The following is a 12040-nucleotide window of genomic DNA, read 5'->3' on the forward strand; positions in this document are numbered from 1 at the left end:
CCATTCTCCAGTTCAATGGTTTGCTGCTAGCATTCAGATCTTTATTTGTCACACTTTGGCTAAACCTCTCAGAAGATGGTATATCAGATTCCTGTCAACATGTTTTCTTGGCTTCATCAATGTTGTCTAGTTTTGGTGGCTTTGTTTTATATGGGCTGGATCCCCGGTTGGGACATGCTCAGAATAGCCATTCCTTCAATCTCTGCTCCAAACCTTGCCTCCATATCCCCTCCTATGAATATTTTTATTCCCCCTTTTAAGGAGGACTGAAGAATCTGCTCTTTGGTTGTCCTTCTTGAGCTTCATGTAATCTGTGGATTGTATGTTGGGAAATTCAAGTGTTTTGGCTAATATCCACTTATCAGTGAGTGCATAGCAGGTGTGTGTTTTTGTGATTGGTTTACCTTACTCAGGATGAAATTTTCTAGTTCCATCCATTCGTCCATGAATTTCATACTGTCATTGTTTTTGACAGCTGAGTAGTACTCCATTGTGTAGATACACCACATTTTCTGTATCCATTCCTCTGGCAAATATATCTAGGTTCTCTCTAGCTTCTAGCTATTATAAATAAAGTTGCTATGAACATAGTGGACCATGTGTCTTTTATGTATGTTGGAGTATAATTTGGGTATATGCCCAGCATTGGTTAGCAGTGTCCTCAGGTAGTGCAATGTCCAATTTTCTGAGGAACCTCCAAACTTATTCCCAGAATGGTTGTACCAGCTTGCAATTCTCTTTCTCCACATTTTGCCAGCATCTATTTGTGCCCTGAGTTTGGTCTAGCCATTCTGGCTGGTGTGATGAAAATCTCAGGTTGTTTGATGCATTTCCCTGATTACTAAAATGTTGAACATTTCTTTTTGGTACTTCTCAACCATTTATTCCTCAGCTGAATTCTTTGTTTGGCTCTGTGCCCAATTTTAATAGGGTTATTGGACTCACTGGAGTCTACCTTCTTGGTCTTTGGATATATTGGATATTAGCCCTCTATCAGATGTAGGATTGGTAAAAGATCTTTCCCCAATATGTTGATTGGCATTTTTGCCCTAATGACAGTGTCCTTTGCCTTAAAGATTTGCAGTTTATAAAGTCTCATTTTGTTGATTCTTCTTAGAGCATAAGCCACGGGTACTTTGTTCAGAAAAATTTCCCGATGCCCATGTGTTCTAGGCTCTGCCCCATTTTCTTTTATTAGTTTGAGTGTATACTGGTTTATCTGAGGTCCTTCATCCACTTGGACTTGAGCTTTGAACAGGTGATAAATTGGTCAGTACCATTTCTTCTACATGCTGTTCTACCATTTGTTGAAAATGCGATCTTTTATCCACTGGATGGTTTTTGCTATGTTGTCAAAGATGAAGTGACCATAGGTGTGTCAGTTCAATTCTACTGTTTCCTCAATTCCACTCCATTGATCTGCCTGCCTTTCTCTGTGCCAATACCATACATTTTATCACTGTTTCTCTGTATTACTGCTTGATGTAGGTATCAGGAATGGTGATTCCTCCAGAAGTTCTTTTATTGTTGAGATAATTTTCACTATTCTGGGGTTTTTATTATTCCAAATGAACTTGCAAATTGATCTTTCCAACTCTATGAAGAATTGAGTTGGAATTTTGATGGGGAATGCATTTAATCTGTAGATTGCCTTTGGCTAAATGGCCATTTTTACTATATAAATCCTGTTATCCATGGGCATGGAAGATCTTTCCATCTTCTGATATTTTCTTCAATTTCTTTCTTCAGGGACTTAAATTTCTTGGTCTACGGATATTTCACTCACTTGGTTCGAGTCACAATGAGGTATTTTATATTATTTGTGACTATCATGAAGTGTGTCCTTTCCCTAATTTTTTCTCAGTCTGTTTATCCTTTGAGTAGAGGAAGGCTGCCAATTCATTTGAGTTAATTTCATACCCAGTCACTGTGCTGAAGTTAGGTATCAGGCTTATTACTTCTCTGGTCAAACATTTGGGGTCACCTAAGTAAACTATCATTTCATCAGCACATAGTGTTAATTTGACTTTCCGTTCACGTTTGTATCTTTTTGACTTCCTTTTGTTGTCTGATTGTTCTGGCTAGGACTTTGAGTAGTATATTGAATAAGTAGGGAAAGAGTGAGAAGGAGCACTAACCAATTCCTTCTATAAAAGTCAAAATTACACTTATACCTAAACCACACAATTACTCAACAAAGAGAGAACTTCAGACCAATTTCCCTTATGAATATCAACACAAAAGTACTCAACAAGATTTTCACAAACTGAATCCAAGAACACATCAAAAATGATCCCACGTCGTGATCAAATAGGTTTCATCCCAGGGATGAAGGGATGGTTCAGAATATGGAAATCCATCAACCTAATCCACTATGTAAACGAACTCTAAAAGAAAAAAAAAAACCACATGATCATCTCATTAGATTCTGAGAAAGCATTTCACAAAATTCAACAGCCCTTCATTTTAAAACTCATGTAAAGATCATGAATTCAAAACTCATCCTAAATATAGAAAAAGCAATATACAGCAAACCAGTAGCCAGCATCAAACTAAATGATGAGAAACTTGAAGCAACCCCACTAAAATCAGGCACTAGACAAGGCTGTCCAGTCTCTCCCTGCTTATTTGGTCTCTGCTTTTGTCTCTGCATTTCTTTTAGGTAGGACGAATTTTGGGTAGAAATTTTATGGGTGGTTTTGTCTCTACTCTAGATCCTGCCTTGTTACAGAAGGTGGCCTCATCAAGTTCCATGTCCCCAGCTATTAGGCATCTCAGCTTCAGTCACACATATTTACTCCTGGGAGGCTCCCCATCCCAGATCTCTGGAAATTCCTACAGATTCCTACCATTCTCACACCCCCCAACATCTCTGGTCCTCTAGACCTCTCTCCTGTGTCTCCCCACACCTAATTCTACCTCCATTCCTCCTCCCCATTCACTCTCACATTCAGATCCCTCACTCCCTCTGCCTCTTATGAATATTTAGTTCCCCTTTTAAGTGAGATTCAAGCATTCTCTCTTGGGCCTCCCTTGTTATTAACTCCTTTGGATTTGTGCGGTATATCATGGGTATTCTGTACATTTCAGCTAATATCCACTTATCAGTGAATTCATACAATGCATGTCTTTGGGTCTGGGTTACCTCACTCAGGAGGATATTTTCTAGTTCCATTCATTGTCCTACAAAATTCACATTATTCTAAATAACTGTATAGTATTTCATTGTATAAATGAACCATATTTTCTTTATCCATTCTTAGGTTGAGGGATGTCCCCATTGTTTTCAATTTCTGGCTATTATGAAGAAGTCTCCTATGAACATAGTAGAGCACATATCCTTGTAGTATGGTGGAGCAGTTTTTGAGTATATGTCCAGGAGCAGTATAGATGGGTCTTCAGGTAGAACTATTTCCAATTTTCTAAGAAACCACAAGATTGAATTCCAGAATGTCTGTAAAAGTTTGTAATACCACCAACAATGGAGGAGTGTTCCCCCTTTTTCTAAACCATCACCACAATATGCTGTTGCATGAGCTTTTGATCATAGCCATTCTGATTGCTGTAAGGTGGAATCACAGAGTTGTCTATATTCACATTAACTAAGGATGATGAACATTTTTAAGTGTTTCTTGGCCATTAGAAATTCCTCTGTTGAGAATCCTCTGTTTACTTTTGTACTCCATTTTATAATTGAGCTATTATATTGTTGGAGTCTAGGTTCTTCATTGTATATTTTGGTTATTATTCCTCTGTCAGATGTATGGTTAGTGAAGATATTTCCCAATTTGTACACTCCCCATTTGATGTATTGGCATTGTCATTTGCCTTACAGAAGCTCTTCAGTTTCATGAGGTTCCATTTATTCTTGTTGATCTTATAGTGTGAGCCATTGGTATTCTCTTCTGGAAATTGTCTCCTCTACCAATGAGCTCAAGTTCTCTCTTCTATGAGATTTAGTGTATCCAGGTTTATGTTAAGGTTCTTGATCCGTTTGTACTTCATTTTTGTGCAGGATAATAATTATGGATCTATTTGCATTTCTCTACATATGCAGATATCTAGACCAGAACTATTTGTTCAAGATGCTTTTTTTTTAATTATATGTTTTGGTTTCTTTGTCAAAAATCAAGTGACCATAGGTGTGTGGGTTTATTTCAGGGACTTGAATTCCATTCCATTGATCAACCGCCTGTTTCTGTAATGATACCATTCAGTTTTATTACTATTGCTCTGGAATAGAGCTCACGGTCTGGGATAGTGATTTCTCCAGAAAGTTATTCACTGCTCAGGATTGTTTTCTAGATCCTGAAGTTGAGAATTGCTCTTTCAAGGTCTATTTAAAAATGTGTTGGAATTTTGATGGGAATCGCATTAAATCTGTAGGTTGCCTTTGGTAAGATGGCCATTTTCACTGTTAATCCTGCCAATTTATGAGCATGGGAGATAGTCCCATCTCCTGATATCTTCTTCAATTTTGTTTTAGAAGGACTTGAAATTCTTGTCATACAGATCTTTCACTTGATTGATTAGAGTTACACCAAGATGTTTTATATTATTTTTGGCTATTGTGTTTCCCTAATGTCGTTGTTGGCCGATTCATCAATGTATAAAGAAGGGATATTGATTTGAGTTAATTTTATATCAAGCAACTTTACTGAAATTATCAGCTGTAGAAGTTACCTGGTAGAATTTGAAGTTCACATATGTATACAATTATATAATCCGAGAATGGTAATACCTGACTCCCCTTTCCAATTTGTACCCCCTTGATCTCCTTTTGTTGTCTTATTACTCTAGTTAGAACTTCAAGTACTATGTTGAATAGATAGGGTGAGTTGGCAGTCTTGTCCTGTCTCTTTAGTGAAATGACTTCAAGTTCTTCTCCATTTAATGATGCTGGCTCTTCTCTTGCAGTTTATCATGTTCGGATATGTGTCTAGAATCTGTGATCTCTCCAAGCCTTTTAACATGAAGAAGTGTTGGATTTTGTTGAAGGCTTTCTCAGCATCTAATTCAATGATTATGTGATTTTCCCTCCTCTGGATTTCTTTATAGAGTGGAATATGTTGATGGATTTCTGTATATTCATACTTGGGATGAAATCTACTTGATCATAGTAAATGGTGTTTTGATGTATTCTTGGTTTCATTTTGGTAGAATTCTATTCAGTTATTTATGTTGATATTCAGAAGAAAAATTAGTCTGAAGTTCTCTTTTTTGAGTCTTTATGGTTTAGGTATCAGGATAACTGTGCCTAAAAGTATAAATGATGTAGTGTTATTCTGTATCTAATTTTACAGCAATTTTTATTGGATGTTTTATTTATTTACATTTCAAGTGTTATCTTCATTTCTGGTTTCCCCTCTGGAAAGTCCCTATCCCATGATCCCTCCCCCTCTTCTATGAGGAGCATTGGAATTAGCTCTTCTGTGAAAGTCTGGTAGAATTCTGCACTAAAACCATCTAGCCCTGGGTTTCTTTCTTTCCTTCTTTCTTTCCTTCTTTCTTTCTTTCTTTCTTGTTCATTTATTTCTTTATTTCTTTTCTTCTCTTTTTTTGTTTTCTTTGTTCTTTGCAAGACTTTTAATGACTGTTTCTATTTCCTAAGGGCTTGAGACTGTTTAGATAATTTACCTGTTCTTGATTTACTTTGGTATGTGGTATCTGTCTAGAAAATCATCCATTTTACTTATATTTTCCAGTTTTATTGAGTAGGCTTTTTACAGTTATACCTAATGATTTTTTTAATTTCCTCAGTTTCTGTTGTTATGTAATTCTTTATGAAGGATTAGATCTCATGCCCTTTCCCATCCAGCGTAGCACATTTGTTGCTATCATCTTTGTTCAGCTCATTTTGGGCAGTTGCACTGGTGAGACATTATGGGTGTAGCTTCTGACATTAATAATAGCCACAATCCCACAGCAAATTCTGATCCTCTGGCTTTTATATTCTGTCTGTCCCGTCTTTCTCAAAATATCTTGATCGTTATGTGTTATGATATTTTAGGGATGCATCTGTCCATTCATTGGTACTGGCTCCACAGCTGTGCATTTTGATTGGTTGTGATTTCCTGTAGTGGTCTCCAAGTATTGCAAAAAGACATTTTCTTGATGTGGGATGAGGCTACACTTATCTGTGGGTATATAAGCAAATGTATTATATCGTTGCTAAGGATTTTGCTAATTTATTAAATTTGTGGCTGGAGATTCTCCTACAATAAACATGACTACACTAGTACTGAGTAGTTATCTGTTTTCCATACCAGGCATGGTTTCCGTCTCATTTAACAAGTCTAAGTCCACTTAGGAAGCTGTTGGTTACCAAAAACAGCTATCCAACAACATTATTACACTCTTAGAGTTATTCTGTCATGCCTGGAGTTGATGTGGTTCATAGGCATCAAGGCTGGGTAGGGCTGTTGGTTTCTAACTTCCTTTGAAAGCTTACATGCTATCTTTTGGTACTGTGAAAGCTAGTCCTCAGGGAATACAAATTCATATCAGTTCCAGTTGAGGGATCTCCTTGCCATTTTTGCAGCATACAGTGTCTTTAGCAATGGTGAATGTTGGGGGACAGTTTTGTGCCCTCTATATTCAGATGCTGTTTTTCCATTCAGATATCTTGTTGTAAGTCTGATTGGCAGGGTCAACCATCCAGTCTATGTGTTATATAAAATTTATTCCAATCATCTCTGATTGGTTTATCAGCAGCTAATTGGACAATGGCCTGTGCAGAAAAGAATAGGGCAGGACTTTCCATCCAAGCAGGTTTTCCCAAAGAGACAGAAGATTAGGGAGAGAGGAGAAAAGGAAAAGGGGAAGGGACCATGTGTATGGACAGGGATGATTTTCCATGAAGTCATTGGAAGAAATGAGTCAGGTAGACACATATGGACCAGAGTGAGCCAGTACATAACCAGATGGCTAGTAATGGGGCATATGGCTGGGGAATAGCAGCTTGTCAGGTTAGGATACCTCAGAACCTGTACAGTTTAGTGCTTGCACCTTGCTAATAAGAATACCATGTCTCTGTATCTGTTATTCAGGTGCTAAAGAAGGCTAGAACAGATGTAGAAATTCCTGAAGTTACTCAGGTACATGGGAGGCAAAGAAAACCCTCAAGAATTACTTTTACATGGGATTTACTCTGAGAGTGCTGCAACCAAAAGCAATAGAAATAGTCTAAACTTTGAAACTTTCTTGGACAACCCTGGCCAACAACTCAAAAGATGACTTCTTCCATCTGATATTGTGGTTTTGTTATTCAAGATCACTCAATATGGTCTCTTCTAATTCCATCTAATTCCTTTCAAATTCATAATTTTATTTTTTACAGCTAAATAGTGTTCTATTTGTCAGTTGTAGGACATTTATGTTGTCTCAATTTCATAGCTATTGTGAATGGAGCAGTAATGAGAAAGTACCTCTAGAGTAGGTCGTTAAGGCCTTTGGACACATTCCAAAGAGTGATAGAGCTGAATCATATGATAGATTCATTTTTACCTTGTTGAGAGTATTCCACACTGATATTCTTAGTGGTGATATCAGTTTCCAGTCCCACAGTCAGTAGGGTTTGCCTTTTCCCCAAGAGCCCTAAAGCTTGATGCTTGTTCCATGGGGCATTTCCATTCTGAGTTGGGTTAGACAAAATCTCAAACCTATTTAATTTGCATCTCTCTAATTTCCAGAGATGTTAAACCTTTTTCAAAATATTTTCGTCACTTTTAATTTATTTTTATTTGTATGCATTGGTGTTTTATCTGCATATCGGTCTGAGGATGTCAAATCTTCATGCTATGGTCAGTTGTGAGCTGCAATGTGCAAGCTGGGAATTGAACCTAGGTTCTCTGGAAGATCAGTAAGTGCTCTCAAATACTGACTCATCTCTTCAACCTAAACTTAGTCAATTTATTTTTATTGTTTCATTTTTTCTTTTTCTTTTTTTCAGAGCTGGGGACCGAACCCAGGGCCTTGTGCTTCCTAGGCAAGCGCTCTACCACTGAGCTAAATACCCAACCCCTTATTTTTATTTTTAATTGTATTTTATTGTATGGGGAACTCTCTATTCATGTCCCAAACCATTTTTGATGAGTCATTTGTATTTTTTTAATTTGGGGGGAGGAAATGTTGTTTATTAAATTTTTTTTTAGTTCTTTATATGTTGTCAATCCTAACCTTCTGCCACATGAATAGCTGACAAAGATTCTCTCCCACTCTGAAAGTTCCTCTTCATTTAGGTGTTCACAAGGGTTTGAGATATATTAGGTCCCAGTTGTGAATCAGTGGCCTTAGTTTTTGGAAAAATAAAGTCATATTTTGAAAGTCCTTTCCTATACACATGTCATATTGGCTGCTGCCTTGGATCTCTTCTAGGAGTTTGACTGTTTCAAGTTTAGTGTTTAAGACTTTGATCCATTTGAAGTTAGTTCCTGTGCAGCATGAAAGATACAGAGCTCATTTTCTTCTAAACATGGACATTTTTCCTGGCACTGTTTGTTTCTTTTCTCCAGTTTTTCAATTTTTGTCAAATATTAAGTAGCTGAAGTTACATGTATGCATTTTCCGGTCTTCAGCTTTGTTTAATTGGTGTACATGTCAAGTTTTGTGTCAATACCTTATTGATTTGTTACTTTGACTCTGTAATGTATCTTAAGATTTGGAATTGCAATCCTTTCAGCATGTTTTCCATTCAGGGTAATCTTTTTATCCACGACCTTTTGTGGCTTCATAGAAAATTTAGAATAGTCCTATTGCTGTGAAGAGTAAGTTGGGGACTTTACTTGAGGTTGCATTGAAGCTGTACATAGATTAATGAAATGGATATTTTCATATTAAATTTACGCATCTTTTATCCTGTGATATCTTTCCATCGGTTACTGCTTTTGATGGGGAAGAGTCAATAACAATATCAAATACAGTAATTTCACAAAAATATTGAGGTGAATTTTCATTAGAAGACACTTGTAGGTTTTTCTTGTTTCCCTACCATGGTTCAGAGACAGCATCACTGGAGTACTGATTAGAGAAAATATCCTTCACAAATATAGCACCCATGATTAATTAGTAAAATGAGGAGGGAATTGGGAAAATGAGAAAAGAGAAAGTAAAGTAGGAGTGCGTTGTTGTAAAAATATAAAAATAAAAGATATGGTGTCTTTTTACCCCGCTAGGTCCGCACCTCGGTGCCCCAGATATCTGCTAGGTATCTTGGCGGAAACACATCCCAGCTGCACACTTTCCTACACTCAAACCCCCACATAAAAGAACACACAACACAATAATCTTAATCCAATTGGTAAAATTAATTGCCCACTTAAACATACAAAGCCCGGTACCATCCATCCCTTGAGAACATTAATAACAACATGCAAATACACAGAGCAGAATCTTAACATCACCTGCTATGGCTTCTCTCCCTCTCCTCCGACTCGTCTCTCCTCTCTCCCCTAGTCTCCTCCTCTTCCTTCAAACTTCTCTCCCACCCATCCTTCCTTCTCCTCCAATGACAGGCCTCCTTCTATCCTGTACCTGCCCCTCACCAGTACTTTACAAATTCAATGGAGGTGGCTCTGGTGAAGTCACCTGAGTCCTGAGTCTTTGACTAGGCAGCTGTCCTTGGGGCAGTGGAATTAGCATCAAAATACCATAACTTCAGGGCAAACCACAACAGGAGTGAGAAACATAGTACATGTTTTACAGGCATGAATAATACTAGATAAAATATCTCACAGTAGTACACCAAGACATTGACAGGGGTGTATTCTACCCAGGCAATCATCTCCAGGATGCCCAGAAAGAATCTTAACTCCTGTGCCTCTGTTTGGCTTCCATATGCTCACTTGGTTATGTTCCAGCCATCAAGCCACTCACAGTGTGCCTGTCTATACAATCGTTTGACACGTTTCTACCTGCTGTTCTAGATTCTGTCTAGAAGGGATAGAATCTCATTGGCTGCTACCCTTGTGCTTGACCTGGTGCAGGCCAGATGGTGAAACTTGGTGCTAACTTGCATATTCCTTTGAAAAGAAAATTGCCAATAAGCTTATTTCTTTTTTCCTTATTTATTTTTATGCTAAAAGTAGAGTCTATTGTTCCTTACTGGGACTCTTTCATTGAGTCTTTCAGAAGCAACTTTTAATCCACCACCATACCCAGCAATCTCATAAACCATGAATATACTTTTTAAATTTTATATTTCCAATTTATGGAAAAGAATTTTCTCATCTTCTGTATGTAACAAAAGCACGTTCATTACTAATGTATAAATGCTGTGTGTTTTCATTATTGACAATATATATTCAGGATGAGATTAGAAGTTTATATCAGAGACACAATTAGGTATCACTTTTGAATTTGTGGTGATGTACACTGGTATGGTGTGGTTTGTACAAGTAAAAACAACTCACCTCATGGCATTGTAGCAATATGTCTGCCAATGACAAACCTCCAATGACTAACTTCCTTTCCTTTAAAATTATGTTTTGCTTTTCATTATTTGTATGAATACACAAATATCTACCTGTTGAGTGCAGGTGCCCAAGGAGGACAGAAGGGGCAGTTTTGAGCCATGTAATATTGGTTGTGGGAACCAAATTCAGCACCTCAGCAAGAGGTGCTCTTATACTCTTATACATACTATTATACTGAGCAATCGTCCCAAGCCCTAGATCTCTCCTATTAAAGGCTTCACCATGTTCAAGTCATAGCACATATTAAAGCTCATCACCATTCATTGCATATGTCATGTACAATCAATAGCAACATCCAGTTATTTATGGATAAAAGACTATGTTCATTAATGATCCAGTTCCATGAGCAATATGCTTATTAGAGTAGTAGGCAAAAATCAGAATATAACCTACACATATGTGATTTTCCTCAGACTCCCAGGTCTGTATGCAGTGAAAGTTGTGGTCCTGGATTTAGGAAAACCCTCCTAGAAGGAAAAAGGATCTGTTGTTTTGACTGCATTCCATGCCCAGAGAATGAAATTTCCAACGAGACAGGTAAGTGTGTGCTGTATGGAGAAATTATCTACTTCTAACTAATGGGTCATTTTTTATGAGAACTGAGGGCATCTGAACTCAGATTCTCACATTTACTGTAAAGGCTTTACATAATGAGCCATCTCACTAGCCCAAGTTTTTTTTATTAATAAGAAAACGAGTGTTAAGCAAAGTTTAGTGGTGCACCTTCTTACTTCATTCAGGAGGCAGAGATAAGCAGATGTCTGAGTTTACAACCAGCATGATTTTCATAACAAATCCCAAGACAGCCAGGGCTACATAGTAAGAACTTGTTTTAAAAATAATTTTATTGCAAATAAATCGCCTTCTCAGAAATATCTTTGATTGTTATCACAGGGCTCAGTGGACTCCTTAGTGCTCCTCTCTGTGTCTTCTGGGGTTATGTACAACACACAAAGAATGACTAGGTGCTTTCACACTCTCATTCACACTCTCATCCAGGTGTCAGTACACAAAATGTGATTGGCAGAAGTGATTTGACTGTGATAGTAGCTAATATTCCTCTCTCTTACACACTGGGAGTAGCTGGTGGGGGATTTGGAATGAGACAGACAAATATTATGTTGTCCTAGTGGATGTTTCTCCAGATATCTCTGGATATGGTCAAGGGTGACAGGTCTTCAAATATCTCTGCTGGAAGAGGGAAGAAGGACAAACATGGTACCCTCATTAGAATTCTCACGCTTCCATCCAGGCTTAAAACATAGGCAGCTCTCAACTCCCTCAGACTCAAAGAGGTATCTAAAAATAGTTTTCATCTGTTTCCAAGGAAACCACTTTTTACTCATTCTGTGAGTCTTCATTCCACAGTGCTGAATTCCACAGGTTTAGGTGAAAAATGTTCCCCAGAGCAAAGATTCCATTCTCTACTAGGCCCCACACACAGGACAGAGGCCATATTGTATTTCAAAGTGTGGTTAGTCCAATTTTCAAAGTTCCTATAACAGCTCTATAACAGCATCAATACAAAAAGAATACAAGAGATAGATGATAGAATCTGAGGAGCAGAA

At 37.6% G+C, this 12040-nt stretch overlaps 1 pseudogene; it reads left to right on the forward strand.

Annotated features, from left to right (window-relative positions):
• Positions 1–12040, forward strand: part of LOC116885848 — a 147503-nt pseudogene that overhangs the window by 101723 nt on the left and 33740 nt on the right.

Source organism: Rattus rattus, chromosome 16 (genome assembly GCF_011064425.1).
Source record: "Rattus rattus isolate New Zealand chromosome 16, Rrattus_CSIRO_v1, whole genome shotgun sequence".
Classification (NCBI taxonomy): Eukaryota; Metazoa; Chordata; class Mammalia; order Rodentia; family Muridae; genus Rattus; species Rattus rattus.